General features: G+C 45.5%; 1 long non-coding RNA gene across 1 annotated transcript in view; it reads left to right on the forward strand.

Moving 5' to 3' along the window:
- LOC139590079 (uncharacterized) overlaps positions 1 to 21,862 on the forward strand; it is a 31,029-nt gene that overhangs the window by 1,149 nt on the left and 8,018 nt on the right. Inside the window, exons 2-4 of the long non-coding RNA XR_011679222.1 lie at positions 855 to 1,023; positions 6,728 to 6,823; positions 8,028 to 10,007. This is a non-coding gene — a long non-coding RNA (uncharacterized lncRNA). The remainder of the gene's footprint in view (positions 1 to 854; positions 1,024 to 6,727; positions 6,824 to 8,027; positions 10,008 to 21,862) is intronic.

Below are 21,862 nucleotides of genomic sequence, written 5' to 3' on the forward strand. Positions count from 1 at the left end.
AAACTCTGTAGAAATTCTGCTCCTGAGAGTGAGAGATGCTTCAGTCATTTACACCAACATTTTTATCATATCAGTGCACTGAATCTCTCTCTGAATTTCTTGAGCGAGGCTTTCCACCAGCACTGGGAAATACCTAAGGGCCTTGGTGAGTGGGAAGGGTCCTACCCCATCCTTCCAGTGGTGATACTACCCTAAGGATTTTAAGTTATTCCACACAGAGAGCTCTGGAGAAGGGTTATGTGTATGGTAGGCAAGCCCAGGTTGCCATGGATTTCTGGCTGCTGTGATAGATTTTCTGTTTCCTCAAGGAACCTGTAGCAGTGGCCAGTGTGACAATACATGGCAAAGACTGTTTTCCCTTGGTGGGAAGCAAGCTACAGGTCTGGGGCAGAAACCCCCCTGCTGATGGGTTGAGGGGAGCACTGGGGGCAACCCATCTTCCCAGGTACAAAGAGTGTCTCTGTTTTTCCTACCTCTGCAGGAAGGGTGTCAGTGTGGTGTTGAAGCAGGTTCACCTCAAGGGCAGATTTTTTATGAAAAACTCTATAGAAGGAAGTCTGTTCGTGTCTGTGATGCTTATTTTTCTCTGTAGGAAGAGATATTTTTATTGTCCATTGTAGTTATTTACTATGTAATTAGTGGGTCTAGGTAATCTTGAATGTTTCATTTCTTTAGGGACCAGATGTCAAAGACAGCTTCTGAAAAATTGGACAGCTTAAGTTTTCTTGCAAATTTAATAAAATGGTGTCAGCAGGACATTTCCCTAAACCTGTCTCCAATCTGTATAGCCTTGACTATTGCTCTTAGCTTCAGAGGAGAAATGAACATTAACTACTGTTCTTTGACCTTTGCAGGGTGATAACTCTACAGAAAATGCTGTGTTCTCTCTGGGTCATGTGAGAAGCCTCTTTGGCATGAGCTTGTGAGAGCTGCTGTGGGCAGCAGAAGGTTGCCCAGTTGTTTGCCTAACTTCCAGTAGTGGATGCTGTACACCTACAAAAGGCAATTGCACCTTCAGCTGAGGTGAGTATGCTTATTTTGTATCAAAGCTTATATTTTAAGTAATTTCTTTCATTAGGTTGTGCTCAAGTTCTAACATCATAGCTTTAAACTGCTCAATTAGTGACATGCACTAGTCCTTCTTCCTTCTTCCTACATAATGAATATGAACATTTAATACAGGAGATGGTTAGGAAAGTGGAAAGTAAGAAATAAGGTGCTCAGGAATAGCCAAGGATTAATGAAAGAGTCCAAGACCCTCACGCATGCACAGAAATGCTGGTGTGAAAGACTGGCTCCCACAGGACACTCACTGGGGTGTCCTGAGTGTTCCAGCCCAGGGAAGCACCCCAAGTGGGCATGGAGGACAGCAGGGATTCACAAGGCAGCACCATAGCTAAGGGGCACCTGAAACCACCTCCCAAGGGATGTTTGAAGCCTGGATAGTCCTGGACTGCTGGCCAAGCTCTTGTGACCACAATGCATCAGCAGAGAAATCATAAATAAGTATCTGGGTGTTCAGCAGCACTTGGATATGGGGACTTGTTTGTTTACAGTGTGAGCTCTGTGAGTGCTCAGTGCTGTGGCTATGCCACTGCTTTTTAGTTTGGATTGGTGCACTCCATTTACTTTGTTCCCTTTTTCTTCAACTCGTACTTGTTGTGACTGGACCCTGATTCGGTCTGAAGAGCCAGGATGTGCAGAGTTTATGGTCTTCACTTGCAAGGGAAGAGAGCTGGACTTATTTCCTTGCTTAGCATTGTGCTGTAAGATGCAGGCGAGCCAATTTCTGCCTCTCTTCCACCATCCTGCTAAAACTCTGTTACTGCCTGCCTAGACAGAGCTATTGGCTTTTTTGTATGGTGCAGATGTGCCACAAAAATTTCAAGAGGACTGTTTAAAACCCTTTGCTAATTTGTACTTTACCCATCTGCCATCTTTGGCAGCTCCTTAGGCCCATGTGGGCTGAGGTCTGTCTAGAACAGCAGCCTCTGGGTGGCTAGATCCCAGTTTGGGTGCCAGACATATTCCTGTTCCTCATGAATGTTTTGCTGCTGACTTTCTGGGCTGGTGGAAAGCTTGTGTGTTAGGCACTGCTGTGTTATTGGTATTCCTGTGGTCAGCCCCTGTGCTTGGGGCCTCTCCAGGCACCCAGGCAATGCAGTGCTTTTGTCTTGCTTTAATTAATTAGAGTAGGACACAACTATTAGCAGCGTGTTTTTGTTTCCATTTGTTCTGACAGCAACCAAAGGAAGCCATTATCTCTGCGAGAGGATGTTTCAGCAAGTGCTGTGGTAAATAAAGCTAACAGGATCAGTGCAAAGGAGAGGATCACATTCTCTTAAGGACAGCAATCAATAATCAGGCTGTTACATGCCAAATCCTTTCAAGAGACATGATAGCGAGTTCACACTCAGATCAGCCTTTAATCTTGGAGGATCACTGACCTCTCTACTGGCTGATATATTTCCCACAATCTACCTGCTCTGTGACACAGGTCCCCCTGTAAGATATGTGGCAGTTCTTTCAGTGCCTTTGGACACAAAGAAAATAAGTTGATGGCACCCACCTGCCCCTTTTGGCCAAGACATTTCTGTATGGATCAGGCTAAAGATGGAAGGCCAGGTCTGGGCTTCACACTGCATAATGTTTTGCAGCCTTCCCTGCTCCATGAGCAGCAGCAATGCTGAGCACACCATAAGGTCCTAGAAACTTTGTGCTCCTCTGGCCCCTAAGGCAGAGAGAGCAGCCTCAGTTTTAACTTTCCTGCAGCGCTTGGCTGCAAGCAACATTATTATTGGAAACAAAATGACACTGAAGACCTGTTCTTCATGCTGACAAATAAAATACTTAAGCAATGTGATGTTGGTTAAAACATCTTAACATTTTTTTGTGCAACCCTAGAGAAAAATTACTTCAGGGTGTTCATTCTTGAGATCTCCAGTGTTTCCTATACTCCTCATTTTAGTGTAAGCCTTTTATCTTTGTTGTTTGGTGCAAAGGTGTGGGCATTAGATGAGCTACTCAATTCTATTTAAAAAAAAAAGTTTGTAGCCCTCAGGGATTTGCAGAAAAGTTTGAAAATGTGATCATAAATTTCAGGAAACCAGAGTGCAAGTAGGAAAAGCTCAAATGTTTATAATTTTCTGTGAAAAACAGAACAAAATGCCTTGCAATTTTAAAGCTGTGATTCTTTGGAGCCTGATGCATAATTTTTGAGTATGTGGGGTTAGCAGTGCTGGAAAGGATGCTTTTCTCTCCCCAGATCATATTTTTCTGCTGGGAATTTTAATTACCAGCTTTAACTCTTTCTGCACCTTTTTCTTGGCCGGCCTCCCCTGCAGCTGAGGAGCCTCCCCCATCTCTGGGGACTTGGAAGGGCAGCCAGAAGTGGTGACAGTGGCCAGGATTCCTGAGGTGGCAGAGGCGGGGCTGCGCTGCCTGGTTGTGTTTGGCCACATCCTTCAGCCCTGCTGGACAGCAAAACCTCTCCAAGGTCTTGCAGCCCACTGTCCTCGTGGGGAAGGTCCAAGGAGCTCACCAGGGGCAGGAGCACCCCTTGTACCTGCTCAGTTGCAGCCAGGATGTGAACAGCTTGGCTTGGAGGATTATCTCCCACCTGCAAAGCTTGCTGTAGGGGTGTGATCTTCCCTGAGGACTCATGAAGAGCAGGGGCTCTTTCCTCCAGGGGCTTGTTTGCACGGCTGGTGACTCCTATGAGCAGGGCCCCAGTGTGACCCTGCTCTCAGCAGGGCACAGAAAGGCACAGTGCCTTCCCAGAAATCCTGCAGGGATACAGCAACACTGCTGGGCTCTTCCCTCTGCTTCTCCCTTCCCAAGCCACATCCCTTGGGCACTGCTCTTTCATATTTTTAGAAAGCACAGTTGATGTTTTTCAGCGCTGGCTTTGCACGTCAGCAGCCATTGCACAATGAGCTCTCAGGGGCCATTTATTTCACAAGCCAGGGTCGAACCCTGTGACAGCGCTTTCCGTCACCTCCTCAAGAGCACTCTGGGCTCCAGTCGCTTCAAAATGGCAGCTATTGTTCAGTGTCCCATACCCTGCTTGAAACCAGGCCTCCCCCAGACACGTTTCAATAGCTCTTCTCTGTGATCCATTTATCCCCACGTGCTTTCGGGGGAGTGGGGAACGGCTCATTCCTGTTTTAGGGACCAATGCAGGCAGCCCCTTTCTCTGCCTCTCAGCTTTCTGAGCTTCTCCTAATTTAATCTAGTATAAGCCCCTTGCAGAGCTGGAGGATCTGGAGGCTGGCCATGCTCACTTTAACAAGGTCTGTGCTGCATGGGCACAGACCAGCCCATCCTTTACAGTATGATGCCTGCAAACAGGGAAGTTATTATTTGAATTTATAAAAAAAAAAGTCAGCCCTCTGGATAAAGGAGGGCAACAATGAGCAGCACTTTGTTTTACAGCTAGAGGGTGACTGTGGAGACTGGAGGAGAAATTTATTACCTTTGGTAAAAGAATTGGCAAGACAAGTAGAAAACTTCAGGGGCTACAGGCTGGCTGGGCAAAGTCTGGATGCCCTCCCTCACTGGCTGGGCTTAGGTACTCTGTATGTTAATACGGTGTACCCATATTAACATTGTATATCCATCATTTCCCACTAAAATATCTTATTACACAGAGCTTGTTTTTCCACCCCTCTATTGTAAGCACCTGGGAGTCGTGTGGGTCCTGTGGAACCAACCTTGGCTAACCTATGCCACCTCTAACTAATCTTTCAGGGCTCTGACTGTTTTCACATTTTCCCAGCTGGGCTGAGCACCCTTCCAAATTGTCAGCCGGTGCCACCCACATTGATTTATATTCCCTGAGAAATACAGTTGTAACTATTTCAATTACAAGAGACCTCGGAACCATAAATGTCTCTAAAGTTGTGAAGAATTCCCCAGTCTGGTACCACAATAATCCTGCCTCCCTAAATTTTTCCCATTAAATTTTCCTGAATTTGCCTGCATCTGATACTTCAGCTGGAATGATGTATTCCATTCCATATGTACTTCTAGCATGTGCACATCTGCACGGCACCCTATCTGCTTTCCTTGACATGATGCCCATACTTCCAGAGTATACCAGGACTCTTTTCTCCCACTAAAGCTTCTCTCTAGGCAAACACCTTTTTTGGTTTTCCTGTTCCTCCCTATATTTGCTCCTCCAGTTTGAAAATAAGCTCTCCATAACCCAGGATGTTATTTGTGTTTGTTTTGGGCTGGTTCAGGGCTTTGCTAGCAAAGAGGGCACAATTCTTGCAGGTTCTTAGGACAATGTGCTTTATTTCAGGCACAAGCAAACCCGTTGTACATAGCATGTGCAGTGCTGCATTCACCCACAGAGGTATATAAAGGGTAATGATAATGTTGCCCAGAAGGCTAACACATCAAAGGCCAAGGAGCAGTTAAAATGTATTACGAGCTGTTGGCAGAGATTGTGGGGGGTATTTGTGTGTTGCTGATTTGGACAGCCCGAGTAAATGAAAACCCTCTGGATTAATTGGTACACCAAAGAGGTTTAGAGGAAAAAGGAGGTTGATGGAAAATGACAAACATGGGAAAACACAGATAGCTGTGTGTGCTGACCTGCTGTGGGGCACTGCTGATTAACTTGCAGCTCCCTACTGTGCCCTGGAAAACCAGGCAGAGCTGGGGGTGCCCTGCCAGCAGCTCACCCAGCACTTTGGTGGGAGCAGACTGAGCCCCACAGGCAGCATCTGCAGTGCTGCTATTCTAGCACAGCCAAGAGGGTAGTTAGAGGTTAGAGGTGAGACTTACCAGGTGTCTTGTGACACCTGGACACCACAGGACAAGAGTTTAATTACTTTTAATGATGTGGGGTGCTGGGGGAGGGAGAGGAGGCTGTGTGGTGCCTGGTGTCACAGAGTAACTGAAGCCGGGAACTTCAAAATTGATTTGCCACAGAATTTGCTGGCTGAATCAGATGACAATCAGAATTGAATGATACACTCCCATCTGTAGCAAGGACACCCATATTCCAACTATTGTTTTGTGGTTTATTATTGACATTACAATTTTACATAAATGGCATCTAACCTAAGTGTTACAGTGGCAGCCATATGAACTCCAATCCTACCAGCTCAGTACAAGCTAATTGAGCAGCTGGAGCAGGAGCACTCAGCACTCTGTAAGGTTGGGGCAGGTATCCTCATGCTGAAGATAGTGGTAAGACTGGGCACTATCCAGTGGTTGGGGCAGGTAACCTCATGCTGAAGAAAGTGGGGGTCTTTCATACGTCCACACTGAGGCTGCAAAAGAGAGTCCCTGTCTTCTTTCTGATCAGCAGCTGTGCTCACCAATGGGTTTCTAAAAGAATTGTGCCTAAGCCAACCTGCCACAACTTGTGCTGGTATCAGTGATCTCTCATCTGGACATCACATGGCTCATCCTGCCAAGTACTTCTTCTGTCTTGTCATGGTCTGACCTACTCATCGCTCACTCTGGTAGAGACACTTTTTTACTGCTAGTCTTGATGGGACACCTCCAGTTTGGGTGGTTTTCTGTTCTGTTCTACCAGTTCCTCCTGCAGCTCAGGAGTTTGTTTCATTCCTGTACTGAACTCCACACTTTGCCTATTTCTCTCTTGCAGACTTGGGGAATCCTTGTCACAGGAAGAAAAGCACAGAAGGTGGGGTGCCTCTGGTTACCTGGTGATTTACAAGGTCTCTTTCTTCTCTTGTTATCATTTCAGGGCATGGAAGAGGGGAAGAAAGAGGCTGCTCTAACTGGCAGGTTCTCCCAACTGTGTGTCCTTCTGGCAGCTGTGTGGGTGTGATGGGGATTGAAGGTAAAACAACACAATTCCAGAGGGGTCTTTCTCTTTCTTTTTCCTAAATATAGCTATAAGAAAACTAGTCAAGTAAAGCTAGCAGAAAGACAGAAAAGGAAAGCACATTGCTGTATGCACAGGTAGGATTGCTCCTCTCCCCAGGTCCTTGACCCAAGCCTGTCAGGCTCCTGTCTTGTCTCCCAGCTCATTGTCACAGATTATTTAAAACATGGCCCAGCTCTGCAGCCTCTGTCACTACCCATCTCACTGTCTTTCTGCTGGCAATCTCCTCTTCTGTGGATGTCACAGGAAAAAATCTTGCCTTCTATTTGTGTTGGGGGGCATTGTAGCAGGGTGGGAGGACACATTTTTAATATAGTGAGGCCATGAGAATGAGCGTCACCAACTTTTTTTCTGACATGATTCTGAAAAATTCCTTGCTTTTCCCATAAATCCAAAACATTTATAAAGGATCTGTTTTCAGACCAGTTTTGAAGCTGAAGGCAAGCATCAATTTTAAAATCTATTTTTAAAGCAAATAACATTGTAATTTATAATGTTAAACTTAATTTTTCAAGTGCTCTCATCCTTGGAAAAAAGAGAACACTTCATTTTTTGGTGACTAATGATGAAGTGTTTTCTAAAGGTGACTGAGCATAGCACAAAAAGTCCTAAATATATTTATTAGCTTATCAAACGTAATTAATTGAATTTGGTTGCTAATGGCTATGACTTTGCAAGTGAGAAGCACTTTTGGTTAGCTAGACAGTTTCTTACCAAAGAACAAAAATCCAACATTAAAACATATGCAGCTTACTGAATAATCATGTTATTTGTCAGACAAGCAGAAGTATCATCACTGAAGTGCTTCCAAATGCCACACTGGGTAATATACATAATTAGGCCCCATTTGATTAGATATGTGCCCATGGTAACAGCCACACTCAAGATCCATATATTAGTCTTGAAATAATCTTCAAGGGGATTGATGGCAACCTCTGAAGCTTCAGTGAGGAGACTTTTGGAACATAACCTACACACCAATTTTCTCTCTTCCCGTGGTTATACTTCATCTTATTATCTTCTATTTTTAAAAGAATGCATACCTTGGTTCTCAAAGGGGCTGTACTGCTTCCTCGAAGTGTCAGTACACTTCTGTCCCTACAAGGAAGATCTCTTACTCATCTTCATCACATAAAGCCTAAAACCTTCCTATATTTAGGGATGAAACCCAGCAATTGGCAAGGCTGCTGCAAGCTGTTTCGAGGAGGTGGCAACAATCATCACCTGGAAGGCAGCCCATCTCAGATCCATGCTCCTCTTGCAGCTCAGGACAGCCCTGTCATGGATAGTCTTCTATGTTAGTCTTCTAGCATGTTCTTTTAGGCTTTTGCAGGAGCCTTATGAAGAACTGCAACGTCTCAGCAAGAAACTGATTTTGCATCAGATACAAGCTTCAGAGATCCTGCCAACCCACAGGGAATGAGTCCAGAGGGTACTGTTTGGGCAGCCATGGAATGCAAGAGAGTGTTCAGCTGTAGATGCAATATGAATTGTCCCTGCAGTTTATTCTTACATGGTTAGAGGGTGAATGAGTTTGGAAGTGTTGGAGACAATCAGAGAATTAGCAGAATGAAATATTATTATGCATTATTATAAAAAAAGAGAGAAATATGTCTCCTGGTGCAACACTGTATGTCCAGGGATGATGATAGGTGCTGCTTTTGCAGAAATGCCAGCTGGGAAATATTTAAAAGAAGGGTTTTTCCCTCAGTAAGGAAGAGACCAAGATACAGAAAATTCCCCCAGGTGAAGGTACCAGGGAAAGACTGGTCTGTAGTAGGGAAACCAAGGCAATGAGTGCTGAGAGTCTGGCAGGAGAGGAGCATAGAGTCCTGGCCAGTTTGGTCTAGAGGGCTAAGGTGTATGTGGCTAATCCGGTCATGTCAGCTATCTCACCAGTGCAAGAGAGCCACAGTGGATCCCTTACAGTGTCCTCAGCTTACAGGAACAAGACAGGACTTGGCACCAGGGGACTCTGAAGGTATGTCATGGAGAGGAAGTCAACACTGAAAGACTGTGAAAAATAAATATACAGAGATGTTTTAGAATGTCTTTTAGCTTTTTGGAAGAAGAAGTCTATTCTAAGCAAATGGGAAACAGAACAGCTAAAAAGCTTTGGTGGGCAGAGAGGGAGCACAGGGGAAGATTTTATTCCCTGGTTTAGCTGTTGCCTGGCACAGAGAACTCCTGGGAGCACTTTCTCTAAGGAACCAGTGACACAGCCAGCCATATTTGTAGCCCTCAGCTGGACAGCAAGAACGCTGTAGGAGAGTCCATACAAAGTCATCAAACTGTTACTGGATGCAGCGTTAGGACTCCACTTTACTGAGGTGAAAGTAGATACGTGGATCCACCTTGGGCATGCAGTGCATGATTAGGAGCATGTCATCTTTCTCCATATTAGCATGTTCTTAATTATGCTCAGGGGAGAGGATCTTGAGCAACATAAATTAACATCACAGGTCAAATTATACCGCAGCTGTGAAATTCCTACACTCTTCCCTCATTTTTTAAAGTACATGCTGTTTTTAACACTTGTCCCAAAACAGGAGATTATTCAAACCAGTTTCTTGTTATTCACATCAGCACCAAACCCTGGGTCTGCCCTGGAGGAGAGCAGGAGGACTCTGAACTGGGTTGTGTGTGAACCCTGTGGTGATGGTAGAGATGGCTGTGCCAGCCCTAAACACCCTGTTTTTAAGGTAACTTGTGGACAGCCACCACCTGTGTTTGACAGTGCACCTGTACTGGATATTCCCAGGCATGTGGGACCTCCTACAGACTGAAGGGCATTCTCTGGTCATGGGGCTGGGGGCCTCTCAGCTCTTTGGTGGTGAAACCAGCCCTGAGAGAGAGAGTCCTGGGGGTGCCACTGAAAGGCACAGTGGATGTGCTGTGTGTGGGAGTGACAATGCTCACACACACATGCATGTATAAGCAGTATTGGTCCCTCCTGTGATAAATGGCACTAACTACAGCTTTGTGAAATTTTGAATTTCTGTTTTTCAGAACAGAACAAACTGGGGCAAAAATTAGGAAAAATTGTTTCCTGGAATTATAACAGTCATGTTCAGAAATGTTTCCCTGTTCTGTTTTGACATTTTTTTGGATCAAAGTGAAGCATTTTGACATTTCTGAGGTAGGAATGTTTTGTTTCAATTTGTTGAACTGACATGAAATGTTTAATTTCAAGTCTGCTTAACATTAAAATAGGCAGTGCCTTTCCCTGGTTTTGGGTTCCATTCTCTCCTCTGGTCTGTGCTGCTTGGGAGCTCTGCCCAGCTCCCATAAAACTTGGGCAAGGTCCACATTGTTCTCAGTGAGTGCTCAGCCACAAGCCCCAAGCACAGGAAAAAAAAAAACAAGGCCTTTTCGGGAAAGTTCCTTTCCACGCTGAACTCAGCTGAAATGAAAAAATTTGTGGTAGTTGAAGCAAAGTGCTTGGTTCCAGTTCACTGTGACAAAACATCATTTCTTGTCAGCAGCATCCCTCTCTTCCCATAGGCACTTTTTGTGTTGCAGAAACTGTTTTCTGATTTAAAAAGATCTCCCAGTGGGTTCCCACTAGGTGTTAATGTGATCTACACAATAAGCTCCAGAAGGTCTGCAGGCTGGTTGTAGTGGAGGAGCTGCTCTTTGGTGTTGGTTCAGCAGATTTCCCAACAAGCTGAAGACCCTATTTGCCTGCTTGGGGACTGGCTGGGGCTGGGGCAGCCTCTGGTTCAGCTGTCTTCAAGGGAGGTGAGGAGGCTGCAAAGGGACAGGAGCATCTCCTGGGAATTCAGCAGACTCTGATCTTTTCTGCAGGTGGCTCTAGGTTCTTCCTGGGATTTCTGATGAAATTTATGTAAAAGTCAGTTCAGAAGTTGCTTTGGTTCATTCTCAACAGCTCTTTATAGGATGAAGCTGATCCTGCTACTTAGTGTGAGGGATAATTGAACTCCTTGCCCTCCCCCTTTCCTGGGCAACAGCTTCAAAAGATCTCTGATTTTGCTCACCAATCAAGCAATCTCATTTGCAAAACAACTGCAAGGGCCCTGCAAAAGCAGAAGGACAGCTCCTTTGTTAAAGAGTGCTTTTTGGTGACACAAAGGAATCATAAAGGTGATGGAGCTGCAGACTGGACAGCCACATTTCCTGGACTGTTCAGGCTGGTTTCCCTCCCCCTCCCAGCTGAAATTTCAGACCCCGAGTCTAAGGATTATGCAAGGCTCGAGCCCAGTGAGAACAAGATGCACTGCAACTATTCTTAGCTCCAAAAATTATTCCTGGCTCTGCTTTGAAATCTGAACCAGGGTTAATTTCTCTCCCCCTTCCCCCCGGTCTGTTTCCTCTCCTCTTTCATGTACCTATTTGCATAGACTGTCATCGTTAGAATTTCCATTAAAATTGAAAGCCTCCTTCCTGCATGTCACCTCTGGCAGCCCCCTTCCGCTTGCCCTGCGTGACTTTTGGAGGGCTGGAGAGCAAAGGTCCTGTGCAAGCATCGCCTCTGAGCCCCGCGTTCCCCTGCCCTCACTCCTGCTCCTCTGTTGCTATAGGAACATCCATCAACTCGGGAGTGCCAGAGAAAAAGAACAGAGAGTTATCTTAATTATTTAATGATTGATTAACATATGTTTATAGAGCACTTCAAAACAGTGCATAATTTTGTGAATTGTTTATTAACTGGGCAAGTGGTATAATTTGCTGAACATCCTCCACTCTCATTGTTTCAATGGGAGGAAAGGGTGGTAGGCAGCTTGCAGGTTTTGTAACAGTTATATTACCAAGAGTACTAGTAGTTCTGCTTCAGGAAAATAATTAAATCAAGAGCCTTCACCTCAAGTTTTCATAGGCAGGGCTGCTCTCAACACCTGCCACTAAGGTTACTCAAACACCTCCATTATAAAGACCTATGTTCAGCTGTTCTTTGGCAAGTTTCACCCACCTGGAAAGAAGGATTGAGTTTATTCTCCTAAAGGCCGAATAAAAAGAGGAGGCAGAGAGTGCTTGCAGCTGGTGGTGAAACATGGCTGGCTGGTACAGGAGCCTCAGCTGCACCACTCTGCTGAGTGATGGTGTTTTTGCCAGAAGGCCACAGAGGCATTTTGATAAAATTTGTGTGCTCTGTGCCTGTAGTATCAGGTTGGAAAGACTGTGTAAGCAGGCTCTGTCAGCTGATGAGGAAGGATGGGGTGAGGAGCATGGTGCTGGTGTTGTGCTGTACTGCTGTGTTCCCACATCCAGCTGGGGCTGCCAGCTAGACCAGTATCTCTGCCCATGCTGCTTGTAAATCCTGAGCTCTACCCAGCCTGACCCAGGTAACCTGCTGAAGCCAGCCTGCCTCTGCTCTCTCCAGCCCCCAGGGCCTTCTTTGGCTCTGACTTTCCCTGATGCCTGACTGCTCTCTGGTTTCTTCCCACTCCTGTTAACAGCCTGAGACTCCTGCACAGAGGGACACAAGGTAAATGTAGACTGAAGAGCTCTGTGCCACTAAGCATGGGAGAGTCTGGGACATGCAACACACACTGCCATGCGTGCTTGAGCACTAAGACTCGCAGTCCGCATGATTTTGGTGTGAGCTGTCATGCACCTTGGAGACCTGTAGGGCTGGTACACCCCTGGTGTCAGGCCTGATGGTCCTTGTAGGTGAGGCAGGAGGTGAGACAAGATAATGCAACAGAATTCGGGTAGCTGGTGAAAGCTGGTGCTCCCTGCCTGACTCAGCCAGGCTCCTTACCTGTATAAGGCCTGCAAGACCATGGCTGCTGTGGTGGAAGATGACTGGGAGGGTCATAATTCTAGCTGGTGCTCATAGAGGGGCTGTTTTGCCTAGGTGCTTGGTGAAGCTCTGAAGACCTGTGATGCCATGGGATAGGTGTTAATCAGGTGTGTGATGTGTACAGCTCCCTAGTTTTTAAAAGGAAGTACAGAATGAATAAGGAGACTAGCTAAATGAAACAAATTTGTCCTGGATTCACATTGGTATTTAGGAAGTATTAAAATCTTGTTAATTTTAAGGACTCTTGGACTTCTCAGCCCCTGTGAATCCATCTTTAGAGCAATCACCCCATAAAGTGCCTTTCACATGTGGCAGCTGTCTTTCAGGTTTTTTATGGAGTTTAATTATGGATTGTTGCAGAAAGGTCTCTGCTCCACCTGAAGAAAGCAGTAGCAGCATTAGGTTGTTATTCTGTAGTAGTTCAGCACTAGAGGGGGATGTAGCACGTGCTTTACATCCAGCAGGTTTCCTATGTACGTGCAACAGTATTTTATAGTGGCGTTTAGGAGGAGGTCGTTTCTTTAATTGCCAACATAAAGATTTTTGTCTTGCAGGAGCAATTTTCTTGCATAGGATAAAAATCAGAGAGGTTGCTATTTGCCAAGCCTTAAAAGACTGTGCTTGTGGTCAATTAATTTTGTTATGTTTCATGTGTGTCTTGGATATTGGGGTCTCAGAACTTTCCTTCAGGTGATTTTCAGATGTTTTTCTTTTTTTGGGTTTGTTGTTTGGTGGGGTTTTTTTGGTGTATGGCTGACATGAGCAAACAGAGGCTGCTCTTTAGTTTGGCAATAGCTCTAATGCAGGCTGCTGGCTGGAAGAGTCTGAGCCCTGCCCTTCTTACCAAGGGGACGCTTTGTGTGCTATGCTGTGGGACTGCAGTCTGTTGTGGTAGTGAGTCCTGCAAGTAGCTGAACAAAGATGTAAAGCCAAATCCACCCAGCTCCACTTGCTTGGAAATCTGCACATTTCTGTTTTCAGCAAAAATGGCTCTTCAACTTTGAAGAGGTCCCAGTAATAAAAACCAGTTGTCCACTTCATGCATGAGCAAAATACTTGGCAAAAAAAGCTGCTGCCTTGAGGTTTTGCAGAAGCTGGTCAAATTCCTGTCCTCTTGTTTTCCTTCTCCTCTCCAGTGAGCAATTCTTATTCCTTGTTTTACGCAACAGTGCAGGAGTGTGCCAGTGTGAGGAGGTGACTTGCTAGCCTGTTAGCCAGGGAATTTCTCCCTGTGCCTTTGGGTATGACACTTTGTGAGAAGAGCAACCGGGCTGGTGCATGCCACGTATATGCACAAATGTAGCTGTAGTAGAAGGTGAGAATGTGAATTGCTGAAGAAAACCTATATTCAGGCCAGTGGCTAAAGACACTCACACAACCAAATTTTGGCAGTTTGCTCTATGGGAGATCATCATGTGTGCCCCCATGCCCTCCTCTCCTTTCTCCTGCTTGTATCCTGGAATTGCATGCGGCTGTGGTTCCCACCTCGCGCTGAGAGAAATGTCGGCTAGCCAGAAAAGATGTCCCCATTCACATTTCCACACAGAAACTTTTCTTTCCCTACTTTTAGTGCCTGTAATTACTTCTTTACTCCAGTGCCAGCAATCTTCCATCAGGCATCGTTATTAATGGAGAGAAAAGAGAAGGGAAGGGAGGGAGAGAGAGAGAGTGCCACAAAACTTAATTTAATCGCAGCACCCCATGCTCAATTTAACAGACACAACAGCTCAGAATGGGGTCCCTGTGCAACGGGAGGGCAGGCAGTGGAGCGTCCCTGGAAAGAATTAATTGTGGATGACAATGTGTAAACAGTGCAGATGAATAGGGCATGCAGGTGTGAGGCACCGGGGCCATCCCAGGGACTTTTTCACACGAATTTCAGCTCCTTCACTGCTGACCTGCTCCCGAAAACGTGATTAGTGTCGGCGTTGGGAAACCATTCAGGGTGTCAGGATTTGGCACATATTAACTAGCCCTGGGGAAGAGGGGAGGGAGCACATGGGGGCTATGAAAGGAGGAAGTCTGGCGGACAAGGGGATTGTTAAAGGGCCAGAAAATCCTCATTGCTCTGAGGTGCCCTTGCTGCTTGGAGGAAAATGGAAGGGACCCGAAGCAGAATAGAGCTCTAAGGCACTCTAGCCCTTACTGAGCTATGTGGAAAACAAGATAATGCATTGTGGAATACTTTTCTTTGAGTGTCCATTATAAGTATTAGTTATGTTTGTATTAATGACTTTTCTTGGCTGTGGATTTCCCAGTTCTAGACACTTCAGCTTGAGAGACAAACAGTCAAAACAAGCAGGAAAGTTAATGACACAACAGTGCTGAGAACGGGAAATATCTCCTGGGTATCATATGAAGGTTGTTCAGAAGGCAAAAATGCAGCTTCATAATTATGTACTCTGTATGTACAGTGATACAGACAGGGGGTTGTACAATGGGCTCAATTTACTAAGCCTGAGGTCAGATGCTCTTAAATTATGTTCCTTGTGCCAGCCTGGCTTTCTGCATGCAAGCAGGGGAGTTACATGCAGAGAGTAGACAAGGTTACTGGTATCTTTTTCTACTCATAAGAGTGCTGCAAGGGGAAGGATGGAACCTGATGAGGACTACCATAAATACCAATATCCAGCCTCTGCTTGATTCTATTATGCTCGCTCTTTCTTGCTGGATATCCTTTCCTTGCCTGTCTTGTGACTTGGGCAGCGCAGCAGGAGTGCTGTGTAGGTGCCTCCTGAGGTTCACAGCTTTGAGCTCCCTAGACCACTGCAGCCCAAAGACTTGGGTCTCGCATAATGAAAATAAAAGTTACTCTAATTGCAAACATACCTGTGGATGTGAAGGTGAGGTTGGATTCTTGCTGGCCTGGTGATGAAAAAGGGCATGGCCATTGGTGCTGGTTTGGCAGTGCAGACATCTGTGTGGGTGGCAAAGGGATATCAGCCCCTTCCTAGGCTGTTTTGGCTTGGAGAGATGGAATAGGGGGTGAGGGGAGGACATGAAATATCATTACAGAAACCATGAAGGTGAATGTACAAATCCCACCTCAAATTCAGAATTGCACTTAGTTGCTGTTGGAAAATTACCTGCTTACTTTGCTTAGTAGCTCACAACTATATGACAGACTAGCTCATCATCCTTTTGAGAAAAGGCTGGTGGTGGCCATTGCTGTCTCCAAGGCATATTGTGGGGCTGAGGGAACAGAGAACTTTTGTGCCTGGGTCGTGGAAGTTGTGCCTTTAGTCCTGATTGTGGCAATTGGAGATGATTTCTGTGGTAAATCTATGGAAAATAGCAATGGCTGTGTGGGAAAGATACTCCTTAAGCACTAAAGTAACCTGGCAATGCCTATATGCTCAGTTAAATTGTTAACGGGCAAGAAAGGGGATATGACATGGAAAGCTGAATGTGAGAGGGAATTGTGAGAAGCTGGCAAAACTGGATTGCCATTAAGCCCAGTGATATCTAGATTAATAAGAAATAATGGCACACGCTTCATGCAGTACAAGCCTACAGAAAGGCTCTGTTGAGTTGTGTTAGTTCAGATGTGGAGGAGATGGGGCTAAGGGAAGGTCAGTAATTTGCAAGCAGTGAAAATAGGACAGCTGAAGAAAGTAAGGATGTGTGTCCCCAGTCAGTGGTGTTAAACTTAAGACCATAGCTCTAGCTTGAAATTTTCCAGAATCCTCACACCAGGTGTTTAACATGGTGCTGCATGTGAAATATGCTCATGTGGTGACAAATTGCCCTTTCTTGTGAGGCTGTCCAATTAGTGCAGAGGTTCTCAGGCTTCATGAGAAATCACAGCAAGGAGGGAAGTTTAGAAGCTATAGAGGGATGGATGTACCCCTTCTTGAGGCAGTTCTGCTGTTTTCAGTGGTACCAAACATGGGGTCTGGGCCTGGCCAGGGTGATGAGGAAAGGGCTGGGCTCTGGGGCACTGTGATTTTTGTAAAGGTGCTGGTTGGGTTGTGGTGCAGGTGGGAAGATCTGTTGCCCTTCTAGGCTGCAGAAACTCTTGAATATAAGCTCGTTGGGACTGTGAGTGGAGTGATGGATTTACCTACAAAAATCTGAACTGTTTACGTTAGAATTCCTGATGCTAGTCCCAAGATATTGTTAGTTCATGTTGCTCTTCTTCTTAGTGCATCTTCCTCACATCAGGTGCCTTTTTTCAGACCTATTAGCTTATTGATAAAGACCCCCAGGCATCCTGGGCCATGACTACTGATCCATCCCACTGGTTAACCAGGGGAACAGCTCTGATCTAAAAGCAGATGTAGCTGAAAATCAGCTTGGTTGCCTGACTTTTCTATGTGAGAATGTAGCTTGATGTGACAAAAGGAGATATACTCTTCTCCCAAATCAAGGCAACAATATTGAAAAATCCTAATAACTGTGGGGAAAAAATCTCTGAGGTGGCAAAAGGGATGTTGCTTAAAATGAAATAAAGACTCAACTGGATAAATAGTTCAAATTGTATAGATTTCTTAATGGTGGCTCATTTGCCCAGCTCTGCTAAAAGTCCCCAGCTTTCTCTTGCTTTCTCATAAACACTTCTACAATTGATACTGGTTATCATATGTGATGAATTTGACAATATACTAAGTCCAGCTTTGCACATGTTTCTGTGCTGTGAGAGAGCAGTCAGCAAAAAAAATTGTCTGCTTTCAGCCCTCTGCCAGTGCCTTGGCAACACTGGCGTTTTCCAAAGTGCTGGTAGATACAGAATCTAAGTAACTTATTTTCCTTGTAGTGAGGCTAGAGCAAAAGGTGCCTTCAGAAGAGGTTACAGCAGGGGGCAAGGAATCAGGAGCTCTAGAGTGAGATGGCCAGTCTGCCCTAGGAAAAAAGACCTGAAGCTCTGGGTGCATAGGGCTAGGACCAGGCAAGGACAAACTCTGGATCTGCCAGGGAATGGAGACTTGGGAACATTGAGAAAAGGCTGCAAGGGTGAATCCACTGCTTAATATTTGGGCCATGAGAGATATCTCACAGCTTAGTCTCTGTGGGGTCATTCATCACCTTATCTTAGCTGGTACTTACAAGCAGTGCTGGTCTGGCAGCAGCACAGAAATACAGTGATATGGCAACACCGATACAGAGAAATTCTGAAAAGCACCGACTCTGCTGATTTGTGGGTGATCTGAGGTATAATTAAATGTTGTAGAGGTTAAAGAAAAGATGCATTTCTCTCAAGCTGGAGATGGGTTGACTGATTTCAGTAAAATAAGTCTGTATGAAGCATTCAGTAAATGTTCAGATGAAATACTTTCTGAGTAACTTGCTTTTTTCTGACAAGTTTTTGAAGTCTGCATTTATAACTTCTGCTGGGAGTGCTTGCAGAGCTTTTAAGCATCACTTCACAGAAAGGCTTGTTGCATATTTTCTATTTCCTAATCAGTGCCTACACTAAGGCAGAGGAGACGCAATACTGATTTCTCAGTGCAAATGGTTTTCCTGGAAAATATTTCTCTTGGGTGTAGACCGTGAGTTTGAAGGTAAACAAGGCACCTTATTTAGTTCCAATAGTTTAACTGTATTAATTGGACTGAAAACCAAAATCTTAGCTGTTACACAGTGGTGAATGGCTGCTAATGCCATCTGCTCTGGAACAGGCACCAAATAGGGATACTCAGTCTGTCTGTCCAGCTAGTGAAAGCTAATCCCCTGCCCTGCTAAGCCCTGTCCTCTGGCTGGGGTGGTCTGACTCTGGTGGCATAGTCAGAAACAAAGGGTTTGGTTCATTGCTGGCTCCAGCTGCAGTGGTCAAGCATAGGGCTGCTTGACCAATGCTCCCAGACACGTGAATCATGTGTCTTATTATCCATTTCTGTGTTCCTTGACCTCTTTCTTTACCACCCCTGCATCTCCATTTCTGTTCCTCAATTCAGAGAGACAACCTGCACCTATCTAGTTTTCCCTTGTAGTCCTGGTTTTGCCATATATCCATTTTTGAGTTTTCTACTTTTGATACTGCTAACCAGGCTGTCTCAGACTTATATGCTGTTGCAGGTATGGCTACCAGGCATGCTGGCCTGGCAAGGCCCCATTTCCCAGAATGTCCCCAGTGCTCCACTCCAGCTATCTTGTGGTTCAGCTGTTGCTCACACACGCTCCCCGTAACCACATGAGGGATCCAGCCAGCACCACCTGCACCCTTTGCCCGCTCCTCATAATATTCCCTCTCACATTCAGCTTTCCACGTCACATCCACTTTCTTCCTTGTTAGCTTCCAGACTCTTTCCAGGTAGCTGAACCTCAGGCCATGGCCCAGCTGGAAGTTTGGTGCCTATGGTGTTAGCCCCATCCTCCCACCTGCGGAGTTATTGTTTGCTTGTAAATGACCCATACGAAGACTATTAATATATTTATTGGATGACATAAATCAACTTGTTACTGAAAAGTCTTGCCCTTTTGAGGATATATGACAAGAAAGCCAAGGCAGGGGTCCTGTATGAGCAGTTGTATGTTCTGCTTTCCAGCTAATGCCAAAAGCCAGGACTGTTTAATAACAAAGCAGACTCAAAGAAGGTGGTCGTGAAATGTTTGTGGATGTCCTTGCGTTTTCCTTGGCAAGTCTATGGTATCACCTCTAGTACCCTGAGGGTGGTGAAGCGATTCAGCTTGGTTGTTTCTTTCACACCTTCAAGAATGTGTGAGGTGTCATTTTGGATCTGCTAAGCAATGCTGGATGCTGCCCAAACAAAATTGCTGGCCATGGGAACAGTTGAAGTCCTTATGAGGGAGGCTTGGGGGAGAGGGTGCGAAAGCAGCCAATGGCAAGAGCACCCATGAGGTGTTTGCCTGTGTCTCTGCCCTTCCCTCAGCACTCCAATTTTGCACCTCTGCTGAGCCCCAGTGGAACCAGTTCCTTCTGCCCAGACAAGGGCAGGGAGAAGTGTTCTCCATTCAGGGGTGCTGTGTGAGCTGAAGCACCTGCAGCCACACTGCTTGCTCCCAAGAGAGACAACTGCTGCAGCTCTGCTCTCACCCTCCTGCCATCTATCTGCTTACCTCCAGCTGGCAGCCATAGACCTCTGCTGGGCACTGCTGGGCTCTTTATGCCCTAGAGGTTGGTATGCCTGGGGAAAGATCCTTTATGAGATGGACTCTCATGCGTCTTGGACATGAGGACTACAAAATTTGTAATAAGGTAAAGAACTTGTTGTGAGCCACAAATGAGTAGGTAACCCACACCGGAGGGGAATGGGTCTACCTTAGTTTTCTGCCTTGAAAACTAAGTGAGATTATCCTAGCTGTGAGTGCCCATTAGATTTGTATCCATCCATAGGCTTCAAATAGATTGCAGCAGCATCACTGCTTAAATCTTCATGTTGCAGACTAAATTCCTACTGGATTAAGCCTATTAGTGAATATGAGCTCTTCATGCACAAACAGCCTGTTTGACCTCTGTTTGCATGGCAAGATTTTGGCCTGTAATTATTTCCCAAATATGTTGGGCTACTGTGTATCCTAGGTAATAACAACATAATTTATATTACCTACTTTAAAAAGCCAGAGAAATTGGATTTTTTTAAGAGAATGTAATGTTTAGAGAGAGAGTAAGACACTAAAAGATCTGAAAATATCTCATAATAAAAATGCACAGAAAGCTCTTTTAACCACACCAAAGAGTCTCATTCTCTCCATATTTTGAGCACCTTTGTCTTCCTTTGCATATATAAAAGGTGAAGTATTTGGCTAGTTCCCAGCCAAGACTGCACACCCAGGATTCCACCCAGCTTCTCCACTCCAATCATGCACACAGTTTTACCTGTTTTGCCAATGAAGGAGCTGGTGGGCTGTGCAGTCTTGGCTGGTGCCAGTGCTCTGCCTCAAAAATTTTAGTGGTTAGGTGTTGGTGGCCGCACTCTGGGATGGCTGCAAAAAGTTTGGCTGAAAATGTTTTCTGAAAAATGTACGAGGATCAGTCCTCTGACAGCATATACATTTCTGCTCTACCAACTAAACTTCCTGAAGAATCAACCTTTTCCTTGATGCATGGTGCCTGGCAATGTATCTCCATCTTTGGGTCACGTTCAGGAGACATTATTACTGCGGGCAATGAGACAGGACATTTTACAGCAGGCCTGATGGCTTGCATAGGTATTTAGGGCCAGACCAGAGATCAGTGCCAGCATCTGGCTCAGCTGGTAGTGCCAGACCTGAGACAGCCCTATGGGTGCCCCTACCAGTGATGTCCTATCTGGGCTTTTTGGAGCTCAGAAGGGACTTAGAGGTTGATTCAGGTATCAGAGGGTCAACCCACCATTAGTAAAAACAGATGTTTTGCACATATAAGTGGGGAGTGGCTGCCTCTCTGGGGGAGGGCAGCTCCACCACTGGGTAGCTGGCACATGAACAAACCCTTTGTGTACCTCGAAGGCAAAGCAAGGCCTGTGGTTCTAATATAATGCCTGACCAAAGGCTTGTTTTAGTAAATGGAGAATACTCTGAAAGCTTTGTTGTAGGCCCGAGGCAAAAATAGCGCATGCTTAGGGGAGGACATGCACAGGCCAGAAGCAATGGAGGTTTTTCACAAGAGTGGGGCAGGTCCTGTGCTGCCAGCGAGTCCCTGCACCCACATGGGTATTGTCACTAAGTAGGTTTGTGGAAGAGAAATCTCTTTGGCTATGCTGGAATTATGTGGGAGTGTATTCCTCCTGCAACCTGGGAGCATTTCTGAAGAGTTTCATGGACTGTGTGGATCAGGAAGAGACTCTGTAATGAACACATTAGAGATCTACAAGTTCTGAGGAGACCATAGGTATGCCCCCCAGGAGGTCTGTTCTTTCAGTCAAGTGGCACATTCTGTGAGGACTCTCTTTTCTAAGGAGCAGCCTTTGGCAGAGGTGCCACATGCATGGGGCTCTGGCATCCACCTGCCGTGCTGCAAAAGCAGGTGTGTGTATTTGGGAGGCATTTCTACACACACAGAGCAGGGTCTTTGTACACAAATGTATATGTCTGTCTCTTATGTGGCTGTGTTCCTTTGAACTGATCCAGTATCACACTGAAGTGAATGGGAGGTGGGTAAACCCTACAAGCCTACTCATGGGAGTACCAATTTGCATGAGCACATCCTTGTTTTGAAGTAGACTACTGTTCTCAGCAGATTGCAGCCTTTTCCCCTTCTCCTTTTGTATTTTTCAGTATGAAAATACTGAATATACTTTGCCTTTCTGAGGTGTTCCTTGCGATACAAAAACAGATCTTTGTCAGTGCTT

The sequence above is a fragment of the Agelaius tricolor genome, unplaced genomic scaffold (assembly GCF_023055355.1).
Source record: "Agelaius tricolor isolate 1412-34295 unplaced genomic scaffold, bAgeTri1.0.p SCAF_5, whole genome shotgun sequence".
In the NCBI taxonomy this organism is placed as follows: Eukaryota; Metazoa; Chordata; class Aves; order Passeriformes; family Icteridae; genus Agelaius; species Agelaius tricolor.